This window comes from Equus przewalskii, chromosome 17, assembly GCF_037783145.1.
Source record: "Equus przewalskii isolate Varuska chromosome 17, EquPr2, whole genome shotgun sequence".
NCBI classification, from domain to species: Eukaryota; Metazoa; Chordata; class Mammalia; order Perissodactyla; family Equidae; genus Equus; species Equus przewalskii.
Window position 1 is genome coordinate 516186 of NC_091847.1, and position 19527 is coordinate 535712.

The following is a 19527-nucleotide window of genomic DNA, read 5'->3' on the forward strand; positions in this document are numbered from 1 at the left end:
AAGGAGCTGGTGCTGAGGGACGGAAGACAGCTCCCAAGGGTCCTTTGGTGGGCCCTTCACAGCCAGAAGTGCAAAAGCAAAAGACTTCACAGTTCACTGGACCGACTGGTGCCTTGAAGCCGTGGAACAGAGCCCGCCTTCTCCAATTTCCTCCACACACTCCTTGATCTGAGGGCAGAGGAGATGGAACTTGAGGATAAATGTTGAGAAGACTAAGGAGGTGTGTTTTTATGGAAACTCTGGTTTAAGAATAACTACTACCGGGGCCGGCCCGGTGGCACAGTGGTTAAGTTTGCACGTTCCACTTCGGCAGCCTGGGGTTCGCCGGTTCGGATCCCAGGTGCGGACATGGCACCGCTTGGCAAGCCGTGCTGTGGCAGGCGTCCCACGTATAAACTAGAGGAAGATGGGCACGGATGTTAGCTCAGGGCCAGTCTTTCTCAGCAAAAAGAGGGGGATTGGCAGCAGTTAGCTCAGGGCTAATCTTTCTCAAAAAAAAAAAAAAACCAGAATAACTACTACTACCACTTCTTGTATTGAGCACCATCCATCTGTCTAGCCCAAAGCACGTGTCTGCTTGCTCTTAACAGCACCCTGCAAGGTAGCTGTGCTTAGCTCCACTTTGAGCCCAGAGACTGAGTGACCCAGGTCAGAAGTCAACACCTGACCCTTCCTCCAGCAGGGAAACACACCAGTTGGTCACTCAGCCGCATTGGTTCAGCCCCTCCTTGGCACCACAAGGAATCAGGGGGAGGCCTGGAGGTGACCATGCCTGAGCTTAGGTAACCCAGGAGAAAAGGTCCTCCCAGCAGCCCAGGGCCACCATCGGGGAGCACTGAGGAGGTGAGCCTGTGGGGTGCTGGCTCCTCCTAGCTTCCTCTAGGGCTCAGAGCGGGGACAGGCCTCAGAGAAGCTGACACTATAAGAAATGCCCAGCACCATTGCTCGAGGTGGCATATAATGCTATGGAGTCAGGTGATGCTTGTCCTGTCATGGTTAAAAGCCAGCAGACACACAGTGCACAGAAGGTGAAGCCACTGGAAACTGAGCCATGAGCAGGTCCCTGCTGGACAACAGACTCTGACCATCAATGAAAACAAAGCTTCCTGTTGAGGAATTGCCCAGGCCATGATGTTGGCAGTGAGTGTCTGCTTACTGCCACTTGCACTCCTTAGCAGTCACCTCCAGCCATTTGAGCCTGTTTACTTAGACGGGGTTGTAAAGTCAAGGCAAATGACCTCTGTCAGTAAAGAGGCATTGATCACCCAATAGTCACGTCAGCTTAAATGTGCCTGCTGACATCTGGGCTGCCCAGGGAGGGCATCCGACTCAGCAAGAGGTAGCAGCAGACAGCTGGGTCTGAGGCCAGGCCTCACAGAACACCTACACCTGCCCTGCACACTGTTGGGCTGGCTGCACTGGCAGCTAATTTTTTTTATAACAGCTTTAAGATACGGTTTATATACCATAAAATTCACCCTTTTAAAAGTGGACAACTCCATAACTTTTCGTATACTCGTAGAATTATGCAACCTTCATGTAGTTGTCGTAGTTTCAGAACATTGTCATCCTCTCTAAAAGAAATCCTATATTTGTTAGCAATCACTTCCCATCCTCTCTTCTCCCGAGCCCCTGGCAACCACTAGTCATTTTCTGTCTCTACAGACTTTCCTGCTCTGGACATTTCAATAGAATCGTACAATATATGGTCTTTTGTGACCAGCTTCCATCAGTTAGCATAATGTTTTCAAGGTCCATCCACAGTGTAGCATGTATTAGTATGTCATTCCTTTTTATGATTGAATCATATTCTACTCTATAGACATGCCACATTTTATTTATCCATTCAAAAATCGATGGACATTTGAGTAGTTTTCACTTTTTCAACTCTATGAATAACGTTGCTATGAATATACACATACAAGTTTTTGTTTGGACATGTGTCTTCATTTTTATTAGGTATATACCTAGGAGTGGAACTTCTAGACCATATGGCAACTCTATGTTTAACATTTTGAGGAACAGCCAAATTGTTTTTCAAAACAGCTACACCACTGTACATTCCCACTAGTGATGTATGAAGGTTCCAGTTTCTCCACATCCTTGCCAACACCTGTTATTGTGGCCATCCTAGTGGGTGTGAAATGGTATCTCATTGTGGTTTTGATTTGCATTTTCCTGATGACTAATGATGTTGAGCATCTTTTCATGTGCATATTGGCCACTTGCAGAAGTGTCTCTTAAAATCTTTCCCTGTTAAAATTGGGATTTTGTCTTTTTATTGTTGTTATAGTTCTTTATATATTTTGGATACTAGATCCTTGTCGGATATATATTTTTGTGAATATTTTCTCTCATTCTGCAGGTTGTCTTTTTACACTTTTGACAGTGTACTTTGAAGCACAAAAGATTTCCATTTTGATGATGTCCAATTTATTGAATTTTTCTACTATCATTATGCTTTTGTTATCATATATAAGAAAGCATTGCCTAACCCAATTTCATGAAGATTTACTGCTATGCTTTCTTCTAAGAGTTTTATAGTTTTAGCTCTTGCATTTATGTCTATGATCCATTTAGAGTTAATTTTTGTATATAATACAAGGTAGGAGTCTGACTTCATTCTTTTTCATATGACTATCCAGTTGTCCAGCACCATTTGTTGAAAAGACTCTTCTTTCCCCCACTGAGTTATCTTGGCATACTTGTCAAAAACCAATTGACTGTAAATAAAGGTTTATTTTTTGCCTCAATTCAATTCCACTTATCTATGTATCTCTCCGTATACTAGTACCATGCTGTCTTGATTACCACAGCTTTGTAGTCGGTTTTGGAACCAGGCAGTGTGAGTTCTCCAAATTTATTATTCTCCTTTAAGATTGTTTTGGCTATTTGGGGTCCCTGAATTTCCATATGAACTTGAAGATCAGCTTGTTAATTTCTGCCAAAAAAAAAAAGTTAGCTGAGATTTTGATAGGGATTGTGTTGAATCTCCAGATCCTTTGGGGGAGTGTTGCCATCTTAACAATACTAAGTGTTCCAATTCATGAACATAGGATGTCTTTCCATTTATTTAGGTCTTTAATTTCTTTCAACAATGTGTTGTAGTTGTCAGTGCACAATTCTTGCACTTCTTTTGTTGAATTTATCCCAAAAAGAAGAAGTATTTTCTTCTTTTTGATACTGAGCACCTTAATTTTTAAGGAAAGGAAGCAGAGAGAGATAAAATGATTCTCCAAAACCCAAAATGTAAGATAAAGGAACAGAAGGGAGGAGACTAATTTCTACAATCATCACTGGAGTTTCATGATGCAGACCAGCCATAAGTTGGATTCTAGAGTCCAGGTCGCCCTTGCCCCCATCCTGCCCTCATCACTCACCATCTTTTCAGAGGATGGGAGGGGGTCACTTACCTGTGTCCTCCACATATGGTTCATCATCTTACTCTCAAGTCAGGAGATGAGAGCTCATTCACTCCGCAATGTGAGTAACATGAATGATTGTTTGATTTTTAAGAGTAATTTAATGCCAATCCTTCATCATCCGGTGCCTACTACGTGTCTTATCTGTGCCGGGAGCTGATGACACAGCAAATAACCTCTAGATAATCCCTGTTTTCAGGGGGCTCAGACCAGTGGCAAGACCACTACACAGTGATATATAGGAAAGAAAGGGACTCGCTAGAGGAGTGCGCAGGGATCCTGGATCCCCAGAATGGCAGTTGGTGATACGCTTCAGGCGAAGTTCCCAGGAGGCCCCAGCTGCATCTTGAGGGAGGAGCAGAAGGACACTGGACACAGGCGCAGGGAGGACAGCTCCTGAGCAGAAGCTTGGAGCCCGGGGCAGGCATGGCAGGTGGGATTCAGGAGGCACAGGGAGTTCAGTGCAGAGGAGATGAGCATGGGGTCAGAGGCAGGCGTGCAATAGGAGGGTCCCATTGTTTCTGCCTCAGCAGAGGATCTCCTTCCTGTTTTCTTGAGGGGGTGGTGACTTCATGTTCCCTGAAACCTCATCCACTCATCCCAGCGTGGAAGGGGCTGATCACCTGTTTACACCTCGGTGTGAAAATCTGATAAATCTCCCACAAGATAGGATTTTTTAAAGAGAATTTTATTTATTTAGTACCATTAAAAAGACACCAAAGTATATAAAGACCACACAATGGGTATCCATGCGCCCACATTGCTCCCATACTCCTCTCCCCAATTGCCCACACCTCCTTCTACGCAGAAGTAACCACTATCCTGAATTTTGGTATTTATTGTTAGCCCCATGCAGCCCTTCATACTTGTGCTCAGTACATATGAATCCCGAAACTGTACACAGTCCTTGTACCTTGCAGTTTTTGTATTTTGCATACACGGCATCATTCTGCAGAGCCCCCGGTGCAGCTTGCTTTTCTCGCTCGGCTGTGAGTCTCAGCCTGTACCCACACTGCAGACGCCCTTCTGGTGCAGCCAGCCTCTGCGGACACCCCATTGTTAGGATAGCCCACAGTCCATTCCCCTGTTTCTGGGCCTTTCATTTGTTCACAATTTTTTGCTCTTCCAAGCACAGCGATGAGTAATCTTGGCTGTTTCTCCCGATGCACAGACAACAGTTTCTCCAGGGAAGAGGCTTCCAAACAGACTTTTACTGTGCTCTGCAGGCAAAAATGGATTTTATATTGTAACTCAGTGCACATATGTTTCCCAGAGTTGCTCTCCTCCCAGCAGTGATGGGGCTGCCTCCAACGGGGACCAGGCGTTCCCATATTGTCAGAAACTTTCGTTTTGGGACATCTGATGGGTATAAAATAATATTTTGTCGTGCTTTTACTTGGCATTTCTCTGTGACTAATGAAGCAAAACCTCTTCTCATGAACTTCCAGGACATCTATACTTCCTCTTCTCTGAGTTGCCTTTTTATGTATTTTACCTATTTTTCTATATTTTTTTAATTGATTTGTGCAACTTCATTATGCATTCTGTATACTAATCTACTATTTTCTCACTGTCTCTGGTTTTTGCTTTTATTGCTGTTTTTTGATAATTTCGTCAAGTTCCTAGATGATTTGTGCTTTTGTATCTTGTTTATGAAATCATTACGGCAAATTCATAAATATAGTCTCTTGCAGATTTTTATAACAGTTTCAGATGTTTGTTTTTTTATATTTAGGTCTTTAACCCATTTGTAATTTATTTTAGATGGGTCTGCTGCCTGTTTTTTGTGGGGAACATTGGTCCTGAGCTAACATCTGTTGCCAATCTTCCTCTTTTATTTTTTTTCTCTCCAAAGACCCAGGACGTAGTTGTCTATCCTAATTGTAAGTCCTTCTAGTTCTCCTTGCAGGACGCCACCACAGCATGGCTTGATGAGCAGTGTGTAGGTCTGCACCCAGGATCCAAACGGGTGACCCCTCAGCCACTGAAGCAGAGCAAGTGAACATAACCACTCCGCCATGGGGCTGGCCCCTGCAATTTATTTTTGTTTATGATTTAAAACAAAGATTCAATTCTATTTCATCTTTCATATGGATAACAAATTGTTCTAGCAAATTGATTTCCCAGCCCGCGCTCTGTCCACTGATCTGCAAGCTCTATCACAAACCAAGTTTCCACGCTGGGAAGTTCTGCTGCTGAGCGCTCCGTCTGAGTCCGCAGTCAGTGTGTATTTCTCTGTACCAGTAACACCTTGTCTGAATTGTTACAGCTTTATGACATCTCACAGGTCTGCTGGGCAATACTTCCTATCTTGTTCTCTATCTTCACGATGGTCTTGGCTCATTGCTCTTCCATACAAATAGTAGAATCACTTTGACAAGTCCCTCCTCCCACCCCCCAGCAAAGAAGCTGCTCAGATGGTAGTAGTATTGCAGCGAGTCTACACAAATTTGAGCAGGACTGACGTTTTTCACATATATTGCTCCATTTATTTAGATTTTCTTTAATGTCTTTCCAGAAGTTTTGCAATTTGCTCTATTAGAGACTATATACATTTTACTTGTATTCATAGGGAACTTATATATTTTGTTGCTATTATAAATGAAATCTTTTTTTAATACATATGCTAAGCTTTAGCTGTTAGGGCATCTTCATTTTTACGGGGCTCCAACCCTACAAGGTGAAGAACTACCTGGTTTGTGTGGCTCCAGCAGGTCTGCCTCCCGCCGCCTTGGAGCCAGGGGCCAGTCATCCTCTGTGCCAGCTACTGTCCCTCCTTGCCTGCTCAGCAACCAGGGGCCCCTCCAAACAGCCTGCCTGCGGACTCGTCTGAGCTAAGACTGCTTCAACCTCCTGTTGGGTCCATGACTGAGCGCGAGGACTCTAGCTCCCAGAGGCCTCCAGGCACTGAGCCATGATCCAGCAGTGAAAGGCAGGTTCCCACAGTGGGGCAGGGCCAGGAAGGCAGCACAGTCAGGGTTGCCCAGGTGAAGCCCACGGGCCACAGGAGGAAGCAAGGTGCTGTGGGACGAGCCATCTGCAGCTGCGCACCCTCCTCAACTTCTCTGAGCAGAGGGCTGGCTTCACAACTGTCCAGGTTTGCCCAAGAATGAGGGTTTCCAGGGACCCATGACTTTCAGTGCTGAAATTGAGGAATTCCAGGCAAACTGGGATAAGCTTGCACCCCCCACTAGGGACATAAGCTGGACAAGACAGAGTCCACAGGACTGGCTACAAAATTTGTGCAAAGCCTTGCAAAATGGGACCCTTTGTGATTGCCCAGGTCGCACCCTATAAAGTAGACCTGCATGATCCTATTCTCTAGAAGCGTGCCAGTTCCAGGGTGGCAGATGGGGCCATGGAAGCCCCACACTGGAATGAAGGGAGCGAGACCTCAGGAGGGCAGGCCCAGCACCAGCACCCCTCACAAGGGCGGCCCACCGGCAGCCGCAGCATGCCTCTCTGGAACTGTCGCTGGCTCCCCATTCCCTCAGTCCTGCTGTTTGTTAGTTTACCCTTCTCTCCCAAGTCCTTCCCAAAGGGTCCAGGCCCATCTCTTCATTTTCTAGGCCAGTGGTTCTCACATGTTAGTAAGCATCAGAATCAGAACAACATACGACAGAGGCTGTACGTGGCCCTTAAAGCCTAAAGCATTTACTTTCTGGCCCTTTGCAGAAAGTTTGCTAATCCTGGCCTAGAGCTGCGATTCAACCTATGGTGCATCAGAATCCGCTGGCGGGCTTGTTACAACACCATTGTCAGCCCTGCCCGGAGTTTGGGGGGCTCCAGGCTACCCGGGTCCGGGGCCCCAGGTCGCAGCCTGCTGGCCAAGGCCATCAGAGCAATTTTCACTGGAGCCTCAAGGGCTGTGGTGGCCCACCCTGCCGGTCAGTGAGGACTGCAAGGGCTGAGCCGGGACGGCCCCATGCCTGCACACGCAGGCTCTCCCCAACTACCCCATCGGGCTTGGTCCTGGGGAGACCAGTGCGCTGGGCCCGCTCCCAGCGGGGCAGCCCCTGGGGGCCGGGCATCCTTTGGTTCCGGCATGGGATTGGGAATGGCCTACGCCAGTCTCAGCACGGTTTCCAGGCTCCATATCTTCTACATGGAAAATATGTCTAACAGCAGGAGCAGTGACTTACCCCTGAGCCATCCCAGTGGCAGGAGGAGAGACATCACGTCTTCCTCAGGAAGGCTCGTGCCCAGGGGTAGGCTGCGTCCTTCTGTCACAAAGTGACGGTAAAGCCTGAAATCCCAGCACACTGTTCACGGGTTTGAACCAGGTCTGCTTCTTGTTTTATATTTTTCTCTGTGGAAATTGCAAGATTGTCTTAAAAGAAATAAACAAAAATAGTCAAGAACAAAAACAAGCACACAAACCTGGGTTTGGGGCCCAGGTGGGGCCCGTGGGGAGTTATGTTGACCAGCGTCCCCCGACGTCCCCACTCAGCGCACGGAGGCTGGAGGCCAGGCGCTTGCTCAGCCAGGGGAGGACTCAGAGGGTCAGCCCTCCTCGCTGAAGCCCTCATGCACAGCACCTCTGAGCCCCATGCCCCTTCTTGCAGTCGCCTGTCCCACAAAAGGGTAGCCAGCCTCCGTCACAGGGACACAGGGCGTTCAGACCCAGGGAAAGTTCCCGCGGCTCCAGCCCCCAGGGTCGCCACACATGCTTGGGGAGTGGGATGGCTGGCCTGCGGGGCCGCCTTCTGCTATCTCCAACCAAGGTGCCCACAGGGAAACACGGACCTGCAGGGCCAGCCCAGGCACAGGCCATGTCTGCCTTCAGACTTGAAGACCCTCCCTCCTCCTCTGTCCCTGGCCTCTGCTGCTGTGCCAGGTCCCTCCACCTCACGGTGCTGAGCCGACCAGCCAGGGTGAGGGGGTCTTGCTGGGGTGGGCACCATGGAGTCGTGGTCGTTGCAGCACAGGCACCCAGGGCCGTGGGGCAGAGCGTGGCCAGAAGCCGGGACCTCCTGCACCCCAGTCAGCAGGGAAGCTGCCCTCAGGGTGTGGCTCAGACTTGGTTGAAGGGAAGGATTTCCTCACACAAGCTCAGAGGCACCCCTCCTCCCTCTGGGGGTCTGCACAGGGCACCCCTTTGCCCACTTTGCTGGAAGGCTGGTGCAGACAGAACTCGCTGACTGAGCAGGTCTGCAGGCTGGGGAAGCTGCTTGTCTCCCAGGCTCCCATCTGGAGGAGCCACCGAAAGCCTTGCTCTAAGGGCGCTCCCTGGCAGCCTGGAGGCCCCCAGATGGACCGTCCAAATGATGCCGCCACAGCCACTGGATCCTGAGCATTGCTTCCCGGGGGGCACTCCCAGCTTTGTGGCGCGCACAGAGAGGTGGTCTCTTTGAGGCCCTGCTGGGCTCTCTGCCCAGCCCACGGGCTGCTGGGGCTTCCAGAATGACAGAGTGAGAGGGAGGTGGGCGTCCATCCCTCCAAGACTTGGGCTGGGCCCTTTTCTCAAAGGAGTGCGGTGCCTCCCCACAATTCCAGAGGAAGGGATTCTGATCCTGGTTTTACCAATAAGGAAATTGAAGCTCCATGATGCTGATATTGGCAGAGCAACGATTCAAGCTGAGGTTTGCCTCAGAACCCTCTGCCTCCCACAGCAGCTCCTCCCTCTGCCTTTGCAATGTGCTCCCCCACTGCCCGTCCTGTACCCTCTGCACCCGGGAGTCATGGGTGGGGAAGGAGTGACTGGTCCAACAGGGCCCTGACGGCGGTGGATTTTAATTTATTAACCTGTCTGCTGGGGACCCAGGATAACTTAATTTGCTACTCCGTGTCACAGACCTGCTTCCTTTGAAGGCTCTTCGTGAGGATGGGGTACCCATGAAGCCCCTCGCTGTAGGAGTGTGTAGAATTGTCCACAGAGGCCCAGATTTTCTGAGGAGCCTTCCCTGTGGGGCACGAACTGTGCAGCAGCCTCTCCGCTGACTCGGGGACAGGCCAGGCACCCCGCTGGCAGTCAGGGAGCCCCTGCCCCACACTTCATGGACACGAGCCCTCTGCAACTTGGGGAGGGTGCAGCTGGACTGGACACGGGGAGCCCCAGACTTTGCAGGGTTAGAGACTCATGAGTTCTGGAGATGAACTCTGAACTCACTGTCATGTGAGGCCACGAGCTCAGGGGCTGTGACCTCCCCGCTCTGTGCAGAACGGGGAGGGTGTGTCTTCATATGCCCCACAGTGCTCTCCCAACATGAAGGTCAAGATGCACGTGCTCCAGAGTGCTGGGGGGTCATGTGATAGATTTTGGTCATTTCTCTTATTACTAAATGTAGTAAATGTCAGACTTTTGAAGTCAATTTCTAATGGTCCTTCCATAAAATTAACAGCAACTGCATTTACTCAGCACATGCCTGGTCACGGGCACTGTGGTTTTCTCCATGTTAAGATGAGGAAACCCTCGCAGGGGGAGATTCCTCGGCTTGTCCATGATCACACATAGCAAGGCCTCGATGCAGGCGGTCAGACTCCAGAACCCTAGTGTCTCCTGCGGGCAGCATGGCACCCAGCACCCATCGCTTCCACAGGTGGCCTTGGACTCGCTGTACAGATGGCTCATGACACCACGCCCATGACTCAGGCTCAGTGCTCACCTGTCAAACAAACACAAAGCTTCTCTTGTGGGCTTTTTGATCTAACTAAAGACTGGATTCTGCTTTCCAGAAACGAGGGGGTGGGTGGCGCCAGCAGGTCTGACACTCACACCTTTAGGCCTAAGCCCTGCCGGGTCGGGTTCACCGAGATGTTGCAGATCAAGGCAAGGTCGTTCCAATAAGCACTGACTGTGAGTCCAGTCGTGCGGCCTCCCCAGACACACCCCACACAATCTGCCTCTGGTGTCACCCCTGGAAGGAGAATCAGGAGACAGCCAAGGCCATGGGAGATGACATGCTATTCCTTTACAACCTCAAGAGGGAGGTGTGGCCCAGTAGAAGTGAAAGGAGAAAGTTCACTCCTGATTGAGTAGGGAGGGGCGCCAGGACAGGAGGAGGCCAAATGAGGCTTCAATGCAGGACACAGAGCAGGACAATGGCAATGCTGATCAGACTTTAAATTTTTAAAAAATGGCCCCACCATGACAGAGACAGAAAATAGGGAAGGGTCACCTTGCTGTGGCCAAGGCCACCTCACTCTGATCCAGTTGATATTGCCACGACTTCAAGTGTCCCTGGAAGGATGTGTCAAATGCACCGTGGCTACCAGCTCCTCCTAGACATGTTAGGACACCTGCTTCCTCCTCAGGGACCTCCTTTGGAACAGAAATCAGACCACTGCCCTCTCACTCACACTGTCTCATGCAGCAGGGTCACAGCGACAGGGAGCCTTGAGGGGATGACTCTCTCATTCTGCACCTGTCAAGGACTGCACACCTCCCACTTAGAGGGCATTCTGAGCCCCATTTCCACATCTCCAAAAGAGTGTGACAATGTGGATGAGACTTTGCCGGAGTTTTGGCTGAGAACAAACCCATTTCAAAGAAAGGTGCTAGACACACATCCCCTGGTCTCCCACCACCAACCTCCATGCCCATCTCCAGGCCTGCCCCCCAAACATAACCTTGGAGGGGGGACTCTCAGTGGAAAATGGGATTCCAGCACTGAGGGGAGGCCTGCTGAGCTCCTACACCCACAGGCTCATTTCTGTTGCAAAGGAACAGGCACATAGCATCCCTGAGAGAGATAGACAGCACCCCATCTCTCTCAGGAATTCAAGGGATGTGGACAACAGCCCCGCCTGCAGAAGCTGGGAAGAGAGGGAAGAAGGGCCAGTGACTGGCGGTGCTGAGCAGAGAAGAGGCTGCATGTGCAGAATGTGGAGAGGTAAAGAGGTGTGAATTTTCCCAAAACCAAGTGATACTGACCCCCAAGGTATCAGCTGTGAGTCGTCCTAAAAGGACCCTGCCTAAGAGGATGGCCTACCAGGTGAGGCCCCCCTGGGTGCACGGCAAGACTATCTGCTAAGGAGAAGGAAGAATTCAATCAGAAATTGTGAGATCCAGCTTAGGGATGGTGCAGACGGTCAGTCCCTGCATGTCCTCAAAGAAGACCACAGATTCGCCCTCCCTTACTCCTCACCTCCCACTCTGTGGCAAGGTCACTACGAGAAACGACATTGGACAGCAAAGAGAGAAGCACCACCAGATCTGCTAAACAGAAGGGCCTGGGATTTGCTCTGTCACCTTGTCCCCCATGCACTTCCTCCCTCGTCTGCACCAGCCTGGCTGGATCAGCCCCTGCGCATGAAGGCACAGACCTCAGGATTCCTTCCCAGCCTTTCCTGGGATGCTGAAGGCAGGAGGTTTGGGTGGACAACAGGATACACATTCATATTTTTATTTACACTGGACGTTACTTCTTAGTATGTTTGATTTCCCCAACTTTTGTGTTAATAGTTTTCAAGCATACAGAAAACTTGGGATAATAGTACCATAAGCACTAGGATACCCACCCCTTTTAAGAAAGGGAAAGAGTTGTACACTAAAAATTACAAAACCTTGCTGAAAGAAATTTTAAAAGACCTAAACAAATGGAAAGATATTCCATGTACATGGATTGGAAGACATAAAACTATTAAGAGGACCCTGCCATGCAAAGTGATCTACAGACTCAATGTACTCCCCTCAGAATTCCAAAGGCCTTTTTGCAGAAATGAAAAAGTAGATTGTCAAATTCATATGAAGTCACAAGGGCCCTGAATGGTCAAATAATCTTGAAAAAGAAGAATAGAGTTGGAAGACTCACATTTTCCAATTTCAAAACTTACCACAAAGCAATAGTAATCAAAACAGTGTGGCATTGGCATAAGGACAGAGATATAGATCAATGGAGTAGATTGAGAGTCCAGAAATAAAACTATATTTATATATATGATCAACTGACTTTCAACAAGGATGCCAAGTCCATTCAAGGGGGAAAGAATAGTGTCTTCAACAAATGGTGCTGAGACACCTGGATACCTACACGCAAAAGAATGAAGTTGGACCATGCTTCACACCATAGAAAAATTAACTCAAAATGGATCAACAATGTAAATATGAAAGACAAAGCCACAAAACCTGAAGAAGAAAACATTTAAATCTCCATGATCTTGGATTTGGCAATGGATCCTTAAATATGACACCAAAAGCATAAGCAACAAAAGGAAAAAATAGATAAATTGGACTTTATCAAAATTAAAAACTTTTGTGGGGGCCGGCTCCGTGGCTGAGTGGTTAAGTTCGCGTGCTCCGCTGCGGCGGCCCAGGGTTCGGATTCTGGGCGCGGACATGGCATCGCTCGTCAGACCACGTTGAGGCGGCGTCCCACATCCCACAACTAGAAGGACGTGCAACTAAGATACACAACTGTGTACAGGGGGGGGTTGAGGAGATAAAGAAAAGAAAAGATTGGCAACAGTTGTTAGCCCAGGTGCCAATCTTTAAAAAAAAACAAAAAAACCTTTTGTGCATCAGATATTATTAAGAAAGTAAAGATTGAGTGACAACAGCATCATGGTGGCTTGAATTGTTCCTTTCGTCCTTCCCCTCTCAGTTACAACCAGTAAGACATCCAGACATCTGTAGACTAACAAAGGATCCTCTGCACAGCACACTAGAATGTCTGAGAGATCAATAAGTCAGTACCTCTGAAGTTGAGTAGACTGGATCTCATAGAGGTGAGGGAATCAGGAAAGCAGAGGCAGTGGCTCCCAAGACCAAAGGCTCCAGGAACCACAGAAACACCCACAAACAGAGGCTCCAGAAACTAAGGCAATGCACATGACTGGAGGCTCCAGGAACCACAGCAACACCTGTGAACAGAGGCACCAGTAATCAAGGAGGCACCCACAAATGGAGACTCAGCACAGCACACATGACCAGAGGCTCCAGGAACTGCTGCAGAGCCTGCAACTGGAGGCTTCAGGAGCCATGGTGGCATATCTGAGCCAGCCAAGCCCTTCACCCCAGCAGTCATGGCTGTGCTTGCAACCCCAGCCCTCCTGGCAGTGGGGGCTGTATTCAAGACCTTGGTGTCCCCAGCGTTGGTGGTGGTGCCTACAACCTGAGGTTTCAGGAACCATGGCAGCACCTGTGATCATAGGCTCTAGGAACCGAGACTTGAGACTCAGCCTCTCCAACTCCCCCAGCAGTGGCAGCAGCACCTGTGATCTGAGGCTCCAGGAACTGCAGTGGTATCTGAGACCAGAGGCTCCAGGAACTGTTGTGGTGCCCATGACCAAAATTAAAAATTTGTGCATCAAAGGATATCCCCTACAGCAGTGGCAGTGCTACCCATGACCCTGGTCAGCCCAGAAGCAGCAGTGATGCCCACAAACCCCATGCCCCAGCAGTGGCAATGCCAGCACTCCCAGAAAACCCAGCAGCAGCCACAGAGGCAGTGCATGTGACTCTGGCCCCTTGGCCACAGCAATGCCCAATGCCACAAGGAACAGGGCAAGAGCAGAAGTGGAGCCCACACCCCCAGTGCCCCCCTCCCCCGCCAGCCACAGCAAGACACGCAAACCTGCCTCCCCCACCCCACTGGAAAATTAAAATTCTCTAGAAAACAAACTTTCAGTCATGGAAGATTGCAATCTAACTGATAGAGAGTTCAAAACAGCTATGAGGAAGAATCTCAATGAGCCACAAAAAATCTCAGAAAGACAGTTGAAGAAGCTCAGATTAAAATTAATGAACAGAAAGAATACTTTACCAAAGAGATTTAAACTCTAAAAAAGAACCAAACAGAAATTCTGAAAATTAAGAATTCAATAAATGAGATGAAGAATACAGCAAAAAGCACTGGGAACAAAAAAGACAATATGGAAGAGAGAAGTAAGCAAGCTCAAAGATAGAAATTGGGAAATGATTTGGGTGAAAGGTGAGAGAGAACTAAGATTTTTTAAAAATGAAGAAATTCTATGAGAAATATCTGACTCCATTAGAAAAATCAACATAAGGATAATGAGTATCCCAGAAGGAGAAGAGAGAGAGAAGGGAACAGAGAGTTTACTCAAAGAAATAATAGCTGACAATTTCCCACACCTGGGGAAAGAACTGGATATACAAGTACCTGAAGCCAATAGAACTCCTAATTACAGCAATGCAAAAAGACCTTAGACAAGGCATGTGATAATAAAACTGTCAAAAGTCAAGGACAAAGAAAAAATTTTAAAGTCAGCAAGGGGAAAAAGACAGTAACCTACAAAGGAACCCCCATTGGGCTATCAGCAAATTTCTCAGCAGGAAAGAGAGAGAGGAAGGCCAGGCCCGGAGAGAGTGGAAAGACATATTCAAAATAATGAAAGATAAAATACTTTATCTTCGATACAGCCAAGAATACTCTATCCAGGAAAGTTATCTTTCAGATATGAAGGAGAAATAAAGGATTCCAGACAAACCAAAGCTGAAGGAGTTCACCATCACTAGCTCTGTCTTACAAGAAATGTTGAAAGGAGCTCTTCTACCAGAAATGAAAAGGCAAAGCTACACAAAACTTTGAGTAAGGTGATAAATAGACAGAACTATAAAATTTCAAAGCAATAGCTGTTAACAGAGTGTTAAACACTCAATTATAGCACAAAGTTTAAAGGGAAAAAAAGCATTAAAAGTAACCAAAGCTACTTCAATATGGTAATGAATTCACAACATAAAGAGGGATAGTGTGACAACAAAACATAAAAGGGAGCAGGAAAAGGACAGAATCTCTATAGGTAAATGAAGATGAGATGCTATCAGCAAAAAAAGGACTATTTTATCTATGAGACATATACAACCCTCACAGCAACCACAAAACAAAAATCTAGAGCAGAGACACAAAACATAAAGAAAGAAGGAAATGAGAAAAACACTATAGAAAATCACCAATCTAAAATGGCGGACAGAAACACAGGGGAAAGAAACAATGGAAATATAGAACGACCAGAAAACAAAAGACAAAATGGCAGTACTAAGCCATCATATATCAATAATCAACCCAAATGTAAATAGATTGAACTCACCAATCAAAAGGCACAGAGTGGCTGGATGGATTAAAAAACAAGACTCAACTATGTGCTGCCTGCAGGAGACCCTCTCAGCTCTAAAGACAAATATAAAGCTTAAAGTGAAGGGGTGGAAGATGATACTCCAAGAAAATCATAGCTGAAAAAAGGTGGGTGAAGCCATTCTTATATCAGACAAAATAGACTTCAAGCTAAAAAAGGTAATAAGAGACAAAGATGGATATTATATAATGATAAAGGGGACAATCTATTAAGAAGACATAACATTTATTAATATATATGCACCCAACATAAGAGCACCAAAATATATAAAGCAACTGTTAACAGACCTAAAGGGAGAAATTGACAGCAATACAATAACAGTAGGGGACTTTAACATCCCACTTACATCAATAGATAGTTCATCCAGACAGAAAGTAAACAAGGGAACACTGGCATTAAATGACACATTAAGCCAGATAGACTTGATAGATACATGCAGAACATTCCATCCAAAAGCAACAGAATACATATTCTCAGGTGCACATGGAACATTCTCAAGGATAGACCATACGTTGAGACACAATAAATTTAAGAAGATTCAAATCATATCAACCATATTTTCCAACCACAACAGTGTGAAACTAGAAATCAACTACAAGGAGAAAACTGGAAAATCACAAATATGTGGAGATTAAACAACATCATACTGAACAACTATTGATTCAATGAAGAAATCAAAGGAAAAATAAGAAATATATGGAGACAAATGAAAACAAAAACATGACATAACAAAATCTATGGGATGCAGGAAAAGCAGTACTAAAAAAGGAAATTTATAGTAATACATGCCTACATAAAGAAAGAAGAAAAATCTCAAATAAACAATCTAACCTTACACCTAACGGAATTAGAAAATGAAGAACAGCAGAAGCCCAAAATCAGTAGAAGGAAGAAAGCAATAAAAATCAGAGCAGAAATAAATAAAATATAGGCTAAAAAGACAATAGAAATGATCAATGAAACTAGGAGAGAGTTCTTTCAAAAACTAAACAAAATTGACAAACCTTTAACTAAACTCAGTAAGAAAAAAGAGAGAAGCCTCAAATAAATAAAACCAGAAACAAAACAGGAGAAGTTACAATGGATACCACAGAAATACAAAGGATCATAAGAGAACACTACAAACAGTTATACGCCAACAAATTAGAAAATCTAAAAGAAATGGATAAATTCTTAGACTCATACAACTTTCCAAGACTGAACCATGAAGAAATAGAAAATCTGAATAGACTAATCACTAGTAAAGAGATGGCAACAGTCATCAAAAACCTCCCAGGGGGCCTGCCCCATGGCTGAGTGGTTAGGTTAGCATGCTCTGCTTCAGCAACCTGGGGATCGCCAGTTCAGATCCTGGGTGCAGGCCTGCACGTTGCTCATCAAGCCATGCTGTGGCGGCGTCCCACATAGAAGAACTAGAAGGACTTACAACTGGGATACACAACTATATGCTGGGGCTTTGGGGAGAATAAAGAAAGAGGAAGATTGGCAACAGATGTTAGCTCAGAGCCAATCTTCCTCACCAAAAAAAAGTATACCCTAAAAAAAAAGAAACCTCCCCAAAACAAAAGTCCAGGACCATATGGTTTCTCTGGAGAATTCTACCAAATATCCAAAGCAGCCTTAATACCTATCCTTCTGAAACTCTTCCAAAAATTGAGGAGGAGGGGACACTTCCTAACTCATTTTACAAGGCCACCATTACCCTAATGACAAAACTAGACAAAAAAAGAAAATTACAGGCCAATATCTCTGATGAACATAGATGCAAAAATTCTCAACAAAATATTAGCAAACCAAATACAACAATACATTAAAAGGATCATACACCATGATCATGTAGGATTTATTCCAGGGATGCAAAATTCAACAGTTGCAAATCAATCAACATGATACTTCACATGAACAAAATAAAGGGTAAAAACCACATGATCATCTCAATACATGCAGAAAAAGCATTTCACAAGATTCAACATTCATTTATGACGAAAACTCTCAATAAAATGGGGATAGAAGGAAAGTACCTCAACATCATAAAGGTCATATACGACAAGCCTACATCTAACATCATACTCTACAGTGAAAAACTGAAAGTTTTTCCTCTAAGATCAGGAACAAGACAAGGATGCCCGCTCTCACCGCTTTTATTCAACATAGTACTGAAAGTCCTGGCCAGAGAAATTAGGCAAAAAAAATAAATTAAAGTCATCCAAATTAGAAACGAAGAAGTAAAGCTGTTACTATTTGTGGACGTCATGATTTTGTTTGTAGAAAACCCTAAAGACCCCACCAAAAAACTGTTAGAACTAATAAACAAATACAGTAAAGTTGGAGGGTACACAATCAACATACACAAATCTGAAGAATTTCTCTGCGCTAACAAACTATCAGAATGAGAAATTAAGAAAACAATCTCGTTTACAACCACAACAAGGGAATAAAATAACCAGGAATAAATTTAACCAAGGAGATAGAAGACCTGTACACTGAAAACAATAAGACATGACTGCAAGAAATTGAAGAAGACACAAAGAAATGGAAAGATATTTTTTGCTCACAGATTAGAAGAATTTAACATTGTTAAAATGTTCATATTACCTAAAGCAACCTATAGATTCAGTGCAATTCCTATCACAATCCCAGTGGTATTTTTCACAGAAACAAAACAAAAAATCCTAAAATTTGTATGAAATCACACAATATCTTGAACAGATAAAGCAATCTTGAGAAAAAGGAACAAAGCCAGAGGTATCACACTCGCTGATTTCAAAACATACTACAAAGCTATAGTAAACAAAACAATATGATATTGGCAGAAAAACAGACACACAGATCAATGCAACAGAACAGAAAGCCCAGAAATAAACCCACACATCTATGGACAGCCATTACATGACAAAGGAGCCAAGAACAAACAGTAGAGAAAAGAAAGTCTCTTCAATAAATGGTATTGGGAAAACTGGACAGCCACATGCAAAAGAATGAAAGTAGACCATTATCTTTCGCGATACAGAAAAATTAACTCACAATGGATTAAAGACTTGAATGTAAGACCTGAAACCATAAAACTCCTAGAAGAAAACGTAAGCAGTACGCTCTTTGACATCGGTCTTAGCAGTATCTTTTTTAACATGTCTCCTTAGGCAAAGGAAACAGAAGCAAAAATAAACAAACGTGACTACATCAAACTAAAAAGCTTCTGCATAGCAAAGGAAACTATCAACAAAATGAAAAGACAATCCACTAACGGGAAGAAAATATTTGAAAATTATATATCTAATAAGGAGTTAATATATAAAATATATAAAGAATTTATACAACTCAACAACAACAAAAAAAACCCACAAACAACTGGATCAAAAAATGGGCAGAGGATCTGAATAGACATTTTTCCAAAGAAGATATACAAATGGCCAATAGGCACATGAAAAAATGCTCAACATCACTCATTATTAGGGAAATGCAAATCAAAACAACAATGAAATATCACCTCAGGCCCATCAGAATGGCTATTGTTAAAAAGTAAGAAAGGGGCCGGCCCGGTGGCACAGCGGTTAAGTGCACACATTCTGCTTCGGTGGGCCAGGGTTTGCCAGTTCGGATCCCGGGTGCAGACATGGCACCACTTGGCACGCCATGCTGTGGTAGGCATCCCACATATAAAGTGCAGGAAGATGGGCATGGATGTTAGCTCAGGGCCAGGCTTCCTCAGCAAAAAGAGGAGGATTGGCAGCAGTTAGCTCAGGGCTAATCTTCCTCAAAAAAAAAAAGAAAAAGAAAAAAGTAAGAAAGAAGTTTTGGAGAGGATGTGCAGAAAAGGGAAGTCTCATACACTGCTGGTGGGCATGCAAACTGGTGTGGAAAACAGTATGGAGATTTCTCAAAAAATTAAAAATAGAATTACCATATGATCCAGCTATCCCACTTTCTGGATATTTATCCAAAGAACGGGAAAATACTAATTCAAAAAGATACATGTGTTTTTCAGTATAGTGACCAGCAAGGTATTCAGGATGACATGAGCAAGAACAGGAGGGGAGAAAGCTGGGTAAAGAAGTCAGGAAGCGGCCAA

The 19527-nt window shown here is 45.4% G+C and overlaps 1 long non-coding RNA gene across 2 annotated transcripts in view; it reads right to left on the reverse strand.

Annotated features, from left to right (window-relative positions):
* Positions 1-19527, reverse strand: part of LOC139076726 (uncharacterized) — a 230047-nt gene that overhangs the window by 20969 nt on the left and 189551 nt on the right. The window lies entirely within an intron of this gene.